This window comes from Macrosteles quadrilineatus, unplaced genomic scaffold (assembly GCF_028750875.1).
Source record: "Macrosteles quadrilineatus isolate MER2022 unplaced genomic scaffold, UCM_ALF_1.0 Scaffold_2__2_contigs__length_208266976, whole genome shotgun sequence".
NCBI classification, from domain to species: domain Eukaryota; kingdom Metazoa; phylum Arthropoda; class Insecta; order Hemiptera; family Cicadellidae; genus Macrosteles; species Macrosteles quadrilineatus.
Genome location: NW_026542595.1, coordinates 41,529,090 through 41,544,216, shown reverse-complemented (window position 1 = coordinate 41,544,216; position 15,127 = coordinate 41,529,090).

Below are 15,127 nucleotides of genomic sequence, written 5' to 3'. Positions count from 1 at the left end.
GAAGAACTCGGCGACTGCAGCATAGCAAAACAGTTGGTAGGTGTTCAGAGTAGATCTAATGACACTAAAAACTATACTATAACCATGGGATGTTCACGCTTAGGCTACCTATCCCTATTAATCGATTTTCCACCACCCTTCAAAGTATTACCCTATGTTAAAAACCACAAAAAACTTTCATTACATAATAAATAAAAGAGCTGAAGAACGAAGACACTACAGCGTATAGAAATATTTTAAGACTTACAAGTGTTCAGTTTGATGACCAACTGGTAAAGGTAGACATAAAATTATCAAAGCAGAACACGACCATGAGGATGTCAATCCCAGTAACAACAAAATTAGAAATAACATTACGCTATTAAGCGACTGGTGATTCTTTTAAATCTTTATCAGCTTTGAATTGTCACTTTAGATTCAAACTCGAGTCAAGTGTCAACTTCGTGTAACACACTTGAATTACGCTTACAGTGGATTGAATTAACAGCTTTAAAATATCACATTAGATTCGAACCAGAGTTTAGTGTAATATTACCCACAATTCAATTCCATTGAGCTTACGTTGGCGTGAAATTACAGCTTTTAAGTATCACGTTGGATTCGAATTGGAGTCGAGTGTAAGTTACCCAATTCCGAGCGGGAACAACGCTCAACGGTGGGACCGGCAATTGGAGACGCCATCGGCCATATTGCTTTGTCTTTGTGTATTTAAGAATGAAGTACGGATAAGAGGGAGTCTACTGTATTTTTCACTCTAGCAGGCCTGTGCCATTAACAGTTATTCATTTGTATTTTGGCTTTGGCCTTACGACTTCACTATGAATAAAAACAATGTTCCTAATTCAACCTATTTTTAATATCATTCATGAACCTAATGTTAAAAATTATTTCTATCAGCTTTCTATTGAAAAAATATCCCATTACTTATATTCAATTTTGGATTGGTTTGTAAATTTTGTTACAAACCAATGTGTTAGGGTGAACTTGATATAATAACATATAAAGTTATTTTTTCAGATGACGAATGAATATGCAATTTGCTAGTTACCAGAAGAAGGTGATGAAATTATCAACGTGTGTTCTAATTAGCTGGTAGATAAGAGTCACATGGTACCCCCCAAGAAGCCAGTATCCGTCTCTTAAAAAGTTCCTGAAGAACAACGCAACACCAGGAAGTTCATAGGCAAAATATCCAGTGTCAATAATGTCATACTATGGTAAGTATCTTTTGTGTGGAGATTAAAAATTTTGCTCAGTACTTAATATTTGGTTTTATTCTCACAGATGTTTATAAAAGTTTAAATTCAGTTGTTTCGAAGCATGTTTCAAGTTTTGATCAAATAAAGGGAATCAGCTATCATTGTTGGTCTCATGGTAGGACGTAGACTCGGAACTTTCGTTTTTATATCACCTGAGTTTAAAAAAACATCTGTTCAAATATTTATTTATACATAAAAATGTGTGTGTGTGAATTTAAAATTTATATCTTATTTTATGATGAGTAAATTAACTTTATTATTGTATGAAAGGTAAAGAAAGGCAAAATTGTGATGTAGATCTGTAACGTATTCCGCTTGGGGACGATAATATTTATTTATAACTAGCAGAGTACTTGTCCTTTGTACGGGGTTGGCATGTAAGTATAAAGTGACATTAGCGTATGGTTTGACAGCTCCATTTAAGTAATGTTAAATAATGTTTACATTCAGGATAGTGACATCATTATTTTAAATATGATCCTTACCCTCTCTGTTCTAATATTCATGCAGTATTTAAATGAATGTTTGAACCAGCTGTATGGAATTGTGAAATCAAAATTAATTTGACAGTTAGTACTGCTTGTTTACATTTTTAAATTTTGTAGGTTTGTTCTTTGTTGTCATGGATACCATCAATCAAAATTTACTTTGAAATCTCTCACCTCCGATTTTTGAAAGCCCACGGGGCAGAGCCCTAGGACAATATTGATGCGGGAATAGTTCTATATGTATCCTCGGAACTGTAGCTTCATGTGTGTGCAATTTGAGCCCAATAGGTTCAGTAGTTTTTAAGATTAGCCCATACAAACACACACACACACACACAGACACCACCTCTTCTTTATAATAGTATAGATAAGAGCCGGCTTTCATTGGCATATTAGTTTTTCAGATACTTTTGAGAAAGCTGAAGAAAAACTGAGGAAGGCGTACGAAACCTCCGATTTGGAGAGTTCTGATGAAGAGGAGGCAAGAAGATCTAGAAACATCAGAAAGAGGAAAAATCTCATATGAACATATGAAGTTATATTTTCAGATGACGAATGAATATGCAATTTGCTAGTTACCAGAAGAAGGTGATGAAATAATCAACGTGTGTTCTAATTAGCTGGTAGATGAGAGTCACATGGTACCCCCCAAGAAGCCAGTATCCGTCTCTTAAAAAGTTCCTGAAGAACAACGCAACACCAGGAAGTTCATGGGCAAAATATCCAGTGTCAATAATGTCATACTATGGTAGGTATCTTTTGTGTGGAGATTTAAAATGTTGCTCAGTACTTAATATTTGATTTTATTCTCACAGATGTTTATAAAAGTTTCAATTCAGTTGTTTCGAAGCATGTTTCAAGTTTTGATCATATTCCTCTTAAAGGGAATCAGCTATCATTGTAGGCCTCATGGTAGGACGTAGTCTCGGAACTTTTCGTTTTTATATCACCTGAGTTTAAAAAACTATCTGTTCAAATATTTATTTATACATAAAAATGTGTGTGTGTGAATTTTAAATTCCTATGTTATTTTATGATGAGTAAATTAACTTTACTATTGTATGAAAGGTAAAGCAAGGCAAAAGTGTGATGTAGATCTGTAACGTATTTTGCTTAGGGACGATAATATTTATTTATAATAAGAGCCAGCTTTCATTGGCATATTAGTTTTCAAGATACTTTTGAGAACGCTGAAGAAAAACTGAGGACGGCTTGCGAAACCTCCGATTTGGAGAGTTCAGATGAAGAGGAGGCAAGAAGATACATCAGAAAGAGGAAAAATCTCTCTAAAGACTTTGATTTTCTGTTCGGCTCTTCAGGAGAAGATGGTCCTCCAGCGAAAAAGATTTTAACACACATTGCCCTCTTGACAGCCCACCCTATCCATCCCTTTCTTCTTTCTCTTTCTCGGCCCTCTTAAACCCAGTGACCATCCTATCCCCCAATATCCCATCTTCTCTCGCCCTAGTACCTAGTAATTCTAAACCAACCCCAGCAACTCCTACTACCTCTTTTTCCTCTATAAATAAAGACCAAATATAGACCCCAGTTCAAGGTAGGTTCTTGTTTAACTTTTGTTCAAGTTATGATTTAGTGAACTTAGTACTAGGTTGTCCTTGACATTTGAAATCTTTTAAGAGCTATCATTCATGTTAAATCATTTAACATTTTAACAATGTAGTGCCTCTGATTGGGCACCAAAGATGGGTTTTGTGTGTTAGAGTTCTTTCTGGACTACATAGAAGCACTACTTTGCACTAAATCTTGTTCAAGTTCACTAGGTTTTAGAAGTACTCTTTTGACTGTTACATATGAATATAACTCTGTTTATCAATCACCAATCACTGGGATGGGGACGCCTCTTATGTGGGTATTTTAACCATTTTTTTTAACATTGTTTATTAGTTTTCAGCAGGGGATATGAACCAGCATGTCAAAATACTGAACGACATCCTCGTCCAGTTGAAATCTCTTGGTGGAGACAGAAATGTCCTCCACCAACTGTAGATCACCATGGGAGACGTTGTCTCCCAATTTCAGACGGTCGTGCAAAGGCTAGACCAGGTGTCATGAAGCCAGGTGCCTCGTCGTCCAGAAGATGGGCGAAGACAGCCACAGTGGAGGCCGAGTCAGCCTTGCTGACTCGTTCAAAAATCTTCCCATGAGTGAACTAGATGTGTTCAACAATTTTGAAGAAGAACTCAGCGACTGCAGTAAAACAGTTAGGTGTTCAGAGTAGATCTAATGACACTAAAAACAATATTATAACCTGTAATATATTGGAATGAGCTGATAAATTGGATGTTTATTTTGAAATTGTAAACAAACAATGTTATGTTTTCTTCTGTGATTAAACTCATTTAATCCCTCAAAAAGGTATCTAACTTTATTTTACCTAGGAAAATTTATAAAATACCAATGACTGAACTGCTTGATACATTTCAGTGCGTTTTTAAACCTAGTAAAACGATCTTTGCAGCGAGACTAGACTTCGAAAAATGTGTGAGTGGAAATTATGAGTTTTTCAAATTTCGTTTTACGTTTAAAAGAGTTAGCCTCCTACTGCAAATACGACAGGTATTTTGAGGAAAGAGTAAGGGATAGATTTGCTTGTGGCGTCAACGTTCCACAGTTTGAAGTTGAAATCAGGCAAAGGTGGCCACAAGGCATAAATAAAAATGGTTCACGTTTAACTTTAAATGAGTTGGTAGATTTAGCTGAAGCGATGGATAGAGCGGGAAATGAATATTTTAGAAGAAGCTATGCCTGTAATTAACAAGGTACATAACTATGATAAGAAAAATATATCTTTGGCAAAGGAAACATACGGCCATTCTACAAAAGATTGTAATCAGTGCGGACTAGTACACAGTGGAGAATTTTGTCCAGATCAAAATGTGATGAGTTTCAGTTAGTTTTTGATTTTATTTCATAACCATAGGATGTTCAAGCTTATGCTACCTATACCTATGACTTATTGTCATATTAAACGATTTTACATCACCATTCATACTATTCTATGTTAAAAACCACAAAAAACTTTCATTACATAATAAATTACAAAAACACACGCTAAAAGATATTGCACTAACTGTTGAGTCACTCTGACTAAATATGACACCATAGTATTACCTTAATACAATCTTTAAATTCATAGAGGTTTTGTTTGAGATTAATTATTGAGTTTTTATGCGAATTAAGACCACGTGTAGGATGATAATGAAGAATTTGAGTATGAATGAAGAAATAGCAGTATTAGCTTTTGTACAAATAAATTCATCATAATATCGTCATGCAAGTACTAAGTCATAAGTTATAAGTTATTATCGTCATAAGTTATTTATGCCTAGTCCTATGTAAAAAATATAAATAAATTAATAAAACAAATAAATTCTTTACAGCACTTGAGTTTAATTTGTTTGTTTCTACATTTCTTATCTAAGGAAGTATGTACAAAAACAATTATTTACAATAAGCTCAACTGACATTCCTTTTGCTCTTTGACACCGACGCCTCCTTGTTGGTTTGTCAACTCTGTCCTTTCTCCCTTTATTCAGGCCTTCAACCGAAGATAAATCTTAAACAAATCTAAATCTTTGGCCTACAGTAAATTACTTTGAGATCTTTCAATAAAAAACACTCACTTAGAAAAGTCAATAAGGACGAGTGTTCGAAAAACCTAAGAATATTGAATTATCTCTCGTGAGAAACTACAAACTCTGAATTGACTATTGTAGTTTTTTATTTGTTTAGATTTAAAATGAGCATCTGAGTAAAATCTACCTTGAAAGTTTAATGTAAGGGATTTTGCAACTTAAAGAGAATTTATATATCACCATTGATTGTAAATCTAAAATTAGTTGCTACCTCTAAAACTTTGTATCTAAAATTTTTAAGTCTGTCTAGACCCCTGGAACTTATCTTTACCAAGATAAAACCCACAACACCAGACTGACTATCCTGGTACTAAACCTAAGTTATTCCTATTCCTATCGCTCGAAAAAATAGGTTATATAACCAATTTTATTCTTCACAATAAAAAAGGGCACAATAGTAGAAGAAATGGAAGGGGTAGGAGGAATGAAAACATAAACATGCCGTCTCTTTATACCTGCGGTTCATATAGGAATATTACTAGTGCACTTTAAATACATATACAGGGTTAGCAAAAAGTGTGGAGACCCCCTGTTATATTTTTAACAGCCCATACTAGAAAAACTAAACTCGGCACACCTTTATGGAATTACAAGAAGTATTTTTTGGGCATAACCGCCACTTGGTGTACATCCCCAAAATGGGGGATTTTGGGGGAAACTCACAAAATTTAAATTTTAATGGAAATACCCCTTATTTTGAAGGCCCTGGTAATAGAAAACCAACAACGCAAATTAGAGGTCTCTATCTCAATCCAGTAAAACATGGCGGCCAATTGAAATTCTCAGAAGTTAAATTTAACTTACAGCTTTCCAAGTCAGGAGGCCCCCTGTACATTTCTTAACGGCTCACACTAGGAAAACTAAACTCTACACACTTTTTTGGCATGTTATGAAGTACTTTTTAAGCCTAATAGCCAAGCCTCTAGTTTGCGTTGTTAGTTTTCTTTTTCCATTTACAATTTTTGAGTTTCCCTCAAAACACCCCATTTTGGGGATGTACACCAAGTGGCGGTTACGCCCAAAAAGTACTTCATATAATTCCATAAAGGTGTGCGGAGTATAGTTTTTCTAGTATGGGCCGCTAAAAAATAACAGGGGGTCTCCAAACTTTTTACTAAACCTGTATGATAATTAATAAGGTAATAAAGGAAATTTATCAGGTAATTCACTCACCCAGAGCACAATTTTTTTTATGATAAAGGATGTTTCAGTTTTGTGTTTGTTATCATATGTGATAATTGGTACATCCAGTTAGTGCATGAATGATTTGTAAGTGCTTTGATTTACATAATCTTGTAAATTTGTAAAAAAGAATTTAAAATATGTAAATGAAAGACATGACGTATTATATAAAAAATGAGAAGGCAATTGACAACTTTCAACACGTACACATCCACAGTTAAACATTAATAAAATCAGAGACAACATATGAAGTTTGGCCTATGCAGGTATTGTGGTCCGTGTTTGATAGTTTACTTGCACTTGAAGGGCAAAGTTCGATCAACAACGACCACTCAAATTCAGAGCCGATGTCAAGAACCTGCATCTTGTATGGAAGCAGTTTACCACTTGACTTTGAGACTAAAGAGATGAGAGGTACTACAAGACCCTGTATATATGTTATGTCATTGTTACTCTCTAAAATTATTATTTAATCAATGCCAGGTTTCGTCAGTAAATCTGATAACAAACTAATTGTAAGGTTTGCCCTATTTGGAGGTTGTATTGGCACACCATACAAATACAATCACTTGTACGTCAGGCTTTAACCAAAGAACACAGTCAACCAGTTCAATTAATAATTGTATTTTTATTACTTATAATTTTCGTTAAGCGTATCTCTTAACCTTATACATAGATATTTATATATGACAAAGCACTTTTGTACAATTAATGCAGATCAGACTTGAATTATGAAACATAATATGATTATATTTGTTAAACAGAATTTGAGCCCCTCTCTGTTGTTGAAATTGGTTTGGTTTTGGGAATGTTGGTAGGGAAACAATCAACAAACCGCATGTCAATAAAAACATATTGGGTTGTTTATCACGATATAACAAACAACTGATGTTAAAGCCGAACAAATATGTATTATATTTATCAGTGGTTGGTTTTGTCCTTTATGTCCACCTCGTTAATATCTACGAATAATAAATGCACATAGCAGTGACATTATGCACTTTAAAATGCCAACGAAGAATTCTTTTTACAAAATCATTTTGAGTTGTGTTTTAAAACTTGATAGGATATACTTATTACAACAAGTAATTATTAAAAGGACGCCGATATCATACCTACAATTAATAAGTAACACTAAATAGTTGTTCACATGTAAATTCAATTGTTAAATAATTGGTATTAAATCTAGAAAATTTGTTATGTATACACCCAGTGAAAAAATCGATCCTAGATACTTTTATATTTATTAACAGGTTGTACCAAAACACTATACTGCTACGAACTATACTATTTTGGTGACTTAAATAATACAAGTCTGAAATTCGAGAACTGTTTGTATTTGAAGCAAGTTTTTAGGACGCGTCATTGTTTTATCGTGGCTGGCGGGATGCCTGGCAAGCGGGATTTATAACCACGTATGCCATTTTTGTTCCCATAAAACTGTGGAGATGTAGGGTAAAAATTTTCATATTATATTAACTGATGCATAGTTATGAAAACATTTACTTCAACATTTTTATAAAAGTTTCAATTCAGTTGTTTAGAAGCATATTTCCAGTTTTGCTCAAATTCCTCTTAAAGGGAATCAGCTATAATTGTAGGCCTCATGGTAGGACGTAGACTCGGAACTTTTCGTTTTTATATCACCTGAGTTTAAAAAACCATCTGTTCAAATATTTATCTTTCTAATATATAAAATTCTCGTGTCACAGTGTTTGTCTGCAAACTCCTCCGGAACGACTTCCCCGATCGTTATGAAATTTAGTGTGTAAATTCTGTAGGTATGCGAATCGGACGTAAACTATTTCCCGTTTCGAAATTCTTAAAAGGGCTCCGCCCCAGTGGCTCTGGAGTTTCCCATGTTAACCTTATGAGAAATGGAATTAATGAATCTTAACAGCTTTTTTAATTAAACAAGTTGGTTCTGTTCTATGATGTTCAATAGCATTAAAGTTACAAGGATTACCAACAGGGTTCAGTATTTCTTTTACATTTATGACAACAGCTAATTTGCAACCAAAAGGTGAGTGAGCGTAGCGAACCTATAACTTAGGCGATACGAAGTTCGCCGGGTCAGCTAGCACGAGGTAATTATAGCTGACCCGGCCAACTTGGATGGAAAGAAAGTACCGTTACGTTTAATTTTCAAGATGATCTCGTTCGAATCGCTCAATCACGTCCTGGTTGAAGTTCGTTCGCTACGCTCAATCACCTTTGGGTTGGAGCTCGTTCGCTACGCTCACTCACCTTTAGGTTGGAGCTCGTTCGCTGCGCTCACTTGCCTTCAGGTTAGCTCGTTCACTACGCTAACTCGCCTCCAGGTTGAAGAGTTTAAAAAACCATCTGTTCAAATATTTATTTATACATAAAAATGTGAGTGTGTGAATTTAAAATGTGCGAATTTAAAATTCCTATGTTATTTTATGATGAGTAAATTAACTTTATAAATTGTATGAAAGGTAAAGCAAGGCAAAAGTGTGATGTAGATCTGTAACGTATTTTGCTTGGGGTCGATATTATTTATTTATAATAAGAGCCAGCTTTCATTGGCATATTAGTTTTTCAGATACTTTTGAGAAAGCTGAAGAAAAACTGAGGAAGGCGTGCGAAACCTCCGATTTGGAGAGTTCAGATGAAGAGGAGGTAAGAAGATCTAGATACATCAGAAAGAGGAAAAATCTCTCTAAAGGCTTCGATTTTCTGTTCGGCTCTTCAGGAGAAGATGGTCCTCCAGCGAAAAAGATTTTAACACACCTTGCCCTCTTGACAGCCCACCCTATCAATCCCTTTCTTCTTTCTCTTCTTCGGCGCTCTTAAACCCAGTGACCATCCTATCCCCCAATATCCCATCTTCTCCCGCCCTAGTACCTAGTAATTCTAAACCAACCCCAGCAACTCCTACTACCTCTTTTTCCTCCATAAATAAAGACCAAATATAGACCCCAGTTCAAGGTAGGTTCTTGTGTCACTTTTGTTCAAGTTATGATTTAGTGAACTTAGTACTAGGTTTTCCTTGACATTTAAAATCTTTTAAGAGCTACCATTCATGTTAAATTTAACATTTTCACCATATAGTGCCTCTGATTGCGTACACAAGCACCAAATATGGTTTTTGTGTTATAGGGTTCTTTCTGTACTACAAAGAAGCACTAGTTGCACTAAATCTTGTTCAAGTTCACTAGGTGTTAGAAGTACTCTTTTTACTGTTACATATGAATATAACTCTGTTAATCAATCGCCAATCACTGAGATGGGCCTCTTATGTGGGTATTTTAACCAATTTTTTTTATAACATTGTTTATTAGTTTTCAGCAGGGGATATGAACCAGCATGTCAAAATACTGAACGACATCCTCGTCCAGTTGAAATCTCTTGGTGAAGACAGGAATTTACTCCACCAACTGCTGATCACTATGGGAGACGTTGTCTCCCAACTTCAGACGGTCGTGCAAAGGCTAGACCAGGTGTCAAGAAGCCAGGTGCCTCGTCGTCCAGAAGATGGGCGAAGACAGCCACAGTGGAGGCCGAGTCAGCCAGCCTTGCTGACTCGTTCAAAAATTTTCCCATGAGTGAGCTGGATGTGTTCAACTATTTTGAAGAAGAACTCGGCGACTGCAGTAAAACAGTTGGTAGGTGTTCAGAGTAGATCTAATGACACTATAACCTATATTATAACCATGGGATGTTCACGCTTAGGCTACCTATCCCTATTAATCGTTTTTCCATTACCCTTCAAAGTATTGCCCAATGTTAAAAACCACAAAAACTTTCATTACATAATAAATAAAAGAGCTGAAGAACGAAGATACTACAGCGTATAGAAATATTTTAAGACTTACAAGTGTTCAGTTTGATGACCTACTGGTAATGGTAGACATAAATTTGTCAAAGCAGAACACGACCATGAGGATGTCAATCCCAGTAACAACAAAATTAGAAATAACATTACGCAATTTAGCGACTGGTGATTCTTTTAAATCTTTATCAGCTTTGAATTGTCACTTTAGATTTGAACCAGAGTTTAGTGTAATATTACCCACAATGCACTTCCATTACGCTTACATTGGCTTGAAATTACAGCTTTTAAGTATCACGTTGGATTCGAATTGGAGTCGAGTGTAAAGTTACCCATGAAGGTGATGAAATTATCAACGTGTGTTCTAATAGGCTGGTAGATGAGAGTCACATGGTACCCCCCAAGAAGCCAGTATCCGTCTCTTAAAAAGTTCCTGAAGAACAACGCAACACCAGGAAGTTCATGGGCAAAATATTCAGTGTCAATAATGTCATACTATGGTAGGTATCTTTTGTGTGGATTTAAAATTTTGCTCATTACTTAATATTTGGTTTTATTCTCACAGATTTTTATAAAAGTTTCAATTCAGTTGTTTCTAAGCATGTTTCCAGTTTTGATCAAATTCCTCTTAAAGGGAATCAGCTATCATTGTAGGCCTCATGGTAGGACGTAGACTCGGAACTTTTATATCACTTTTATATCGGTTTTTATATCCCCTGAGTTTAAAAACCATCTGTTCAAATATTTATTTATACATAAAAATGTGTGTGTGTGAATTTAAAATTCCTATGTTATTTTATGATGAGTAAATTAACTTTACTATTGTATAAAAGTTAAAGCAAGGCAAAAGTCTGATGTAGATCTGTAACGTATTCCGCTTGGGAACTATAATATTTATTTATCCCAAGAGCCAGCTTTCATTGGCATATTATTTTTTCAGATACTTTTGAGAAAGCTAAAGAAAAGCTGAGGAAGGCGTGCGAAACCTCTGATTTGGAGAGTTCAGATGAAGAGGAGGCAAGAAGATCTAAAAACATCAGAAAGAGGATAAATCTCTCTAAAGACTTTGAATTTCTGTTCGGCTCTTCAGGAGAAGATGGTCCTCCAGTGAAGAAGTTTTTAACACACCTTGCCCTCTTGACAGCCCACCTTATCCATCCCTTTTTTTCTTTCTCTTCCTCAGCCCTCTTAAACCCAGTGACCATCCTATCCCCCAATATCCCATCTTCTCCTGCCTTAGTACCTAGTAATTCTAAACCAACAACCCCAGCAACCCCTACTACCTCTTTTTCCTCCATAAATAAAAACCAAATATAGACCCCAGTTCATGGTAGGTTCTTGTTTAACTTTTGTTCAAGTTATGATTTAGTGAACTTAGTACTAGGTTGTCCTTGACTTTTGAAATCTTATAAGAGCTATCATTCATGTTAAATCATTTAACATTTTAACAATGTAGTGCCTCTGATTGGGTACAAAGATGGGTTTTGTGTGATAAGAGTTCTTTCTGTACTACAAAGAAGCACTAGTTGCACTAAATCTTGTTCAAGTTCACTAGGTTTTAGAAGTACTCTTTTTACTGTTACATATGAATATAACTCTGTTTATCAATCACCAATCACTGAGATGGGCCTCTTATGTGGGTATTTTAACAAATTTCTTTATAACATTGTTTATTAGTTTTCAGCAGGGGATATGAACCAGCATGTCAAAATACTGAACGACATCCTCGTCCAGTTGAAATCTCTTGGTGAAGACAGGAATTTCCTACACCAACTGCTGATCACAATGGGAGACGTTGTCTCCCAACTTCAGACGGTTGTGCAAAGGCTAGACCAGGTGTCAAGGAGCCAGGTGCCTCGTCGTCCATAAGATGGGCGAAGACAGCCACAGTACAGGCCGAATCAACCTTGCTGACTCGTTCAAAAATATTCCCATGAGTGAGCTGGATGTGTTCAACAATTTTGAAGAAGAACTCGGCGACTGCAGCATAGCAAAAAAGTTGGTAGGTGTTCAGAGTAGATCTAATGACACTATAACCTATATTATAACCATGGCATGTTCACGCTTAGACTACCTATCCCTATGACTATTTGTCATATTAAACGATTTTCTATCACCCTTCAAAGTATTAATCTATGTTAAAAACCACAAATCACTTTCATTACATAATAAATATAAAAAAAATAAATAAAGACACTAAAAGATATTGCACTAACTGTTGAGTCACTCTGACTAAATATAACACCATAGTATTACCTTAATACAATCTTTCAATTTTATGGAGGTTTTTTTTTAGATTAATTATTGCGTTTTTATGCGAATTAAGACCACATATAGGATGATAATGAAGAATTTCAGTATGAATGAAGAAATAGCAGTATTAGCTTTTGTACAAATAAATTTATTATAATATCGTCATGCAAGTACTAAGTTATAAGTTATTATTATCGTCATAAGTTATTTATGCCTAGTCTTATGTAAAAAATAAATAAATAAATTCTTTACAGCACTTGAGTTTAATTTCTTTGTTTCTATATTTCTTATCGAAGGAAGTATGTACAAAAAAACAATTATTTACAATCTCGTGAGAAACTACAAACTCTGAATCGACTATTATAGTTTTGATTTTTTTCGATTTAAAATGAGCATCTGAGTAAAATTTACCTTGAAAGTTTAATGTAAGGGATTCTGCAACTTAAAGAGAATTTAAATATCACCATTGATTGTAAATCTGAAATTAGCTGCTACCTCTAAAACTTTGTATCTAAAATCTTTAAGTCTATCTAGACCCCTGGAACTATCCAAGATAAAACCCACGACACCAGACTGACTATCCTGGTACTAAACCTAAGTTATTCATATTCCTATTGCTCGAAAAAATAGGTTATATAACCAACTTTAGCCTTCACAATAAGGAAGGGCATATAGTAGAAGAAATGGAAGGGGTAGGAGGAATGACAACATAAAATGGTGGTTGGATGCAAAAGCTTTGGAAATCCTTTTTATTGTGCGTCTAGCGTGTACGTTTTGTGTGTAAGATTCGTGTTCCTACTTTTGATAGTTTTGAGGAGCTATAATCAGAGAATTTTGGGTTTTTACTTTTATTCAGGGAGTAGGCCTATACGAACTCCCCGTGCATGAGTTACGTCCCGTACCTCACTAGCAAAACAATGGGGAAATATTAAAACATAATAATATCACTGAATATGGTCCCGCAAGCTAATTTTAACAATATGTGATCGATATATTAGTCACAACCCGTTAAAATATTTTTATTTAGTATTTATTTTTTGTAAATTTACACTTTTAAAAAACATTTCGGACAAAACATTCAACAGTTCAACATAACTCTTTACCATTAAACAATATAATACAAATGAAATAGCGGTTTACAAAGTTACTTAATTAATAAAGGTTGTTATATTACATGACACTTAATTGATAGTGTGAGTTAAGTGATTAGTTGATAACTAACTACGCTAATCTACCCATCAACAAATTTACAAGCAACTTCACAATATTCCTGTTTGCACTTTAAATAACAATAAGCATATTCAATTAATTGTAATATTGTATATAATAATTATTGATAACATAATTTGAATTATTTAGTCATTTAAGGACATCCATGTTCTCTTAGTTTTAATTGTTAGTGTAACGTCGTTCCATGGAATAAAATCCTTACAATGTACAATTAACGCTGATCAGACTGGAATTATGAAACATAACATGATTATATTTGTTAAACAGAATTTGAGCCCCTCTCTGTTATTGAAATTGGTTTGGTTATGAGAATGTTGGTAGGGAAACAATCAACAAACCACATGTCAATAAAAACATATTGGGTTGTTTATCACGATATAACAAACAACTGATGTTAAAGCCGAACAAATATGTATTATATTTATCAGTGGTTGGTTTTGTCTTTTATGTCCACCTCGTTAATATCTACGAATAATAAATGCACATTGCAGTGACAGTTTGAACTTTAAAACGTCAACTAAGAATTCTTTTTACAAAGTCATTTTGAATTGTGTTTTAAAACTTGGTAGGATATACTTATTACGCCAAGTAATTATTCAAATCACATCGGAATAATGCCTTTGATATAAATAGTAACTCTTTATATTTGGTCAAATGTAAATTTAATTGTTTTATATTTGGTATTAAATCTAAAATTTTAGAGTCCTATTTCAGTAAACACCCAGTAAAAAAATTACCCTAGGTACTTTTATGATTATTAACACGTTGTAACAAAACACTATACTATTATACTATTATAACACTATACTATACCATTATAACTATACAATTTTGGTGACTTAAATTAGTCAGAAATTCAAGAACTGTCTGTTTTTCAAGCAAGTTTTTAGGACGCGTCATTGTTTTATCGTGGCTGGCGGGATGCCTGGCAAGCGGGATTTATAACCACGTATGCCATTTTTGTTCCCATAAAACTGTGGAGATGTGGAGTAAAGATTTTCATATTATATTAACTGATGCATAGTTATGAAAACATTTACTACAACATATAATTATGTTGTGTATTATTCTCCTTAACGCTGGAAATGCGACTAAAGTTTCTGTTATTTAGTATTCTGAACTGTACCTGAATATAATGTGTGCTTGTCATTAGAGAGTAACGCTAAGTAGGTATTCAAAATATATTTGAATTTTTTTTATTACATTTATTATTTATTTGTTTTTACCGTGTGGTTGAAATGATGTACTAAGAACCGCTGATAT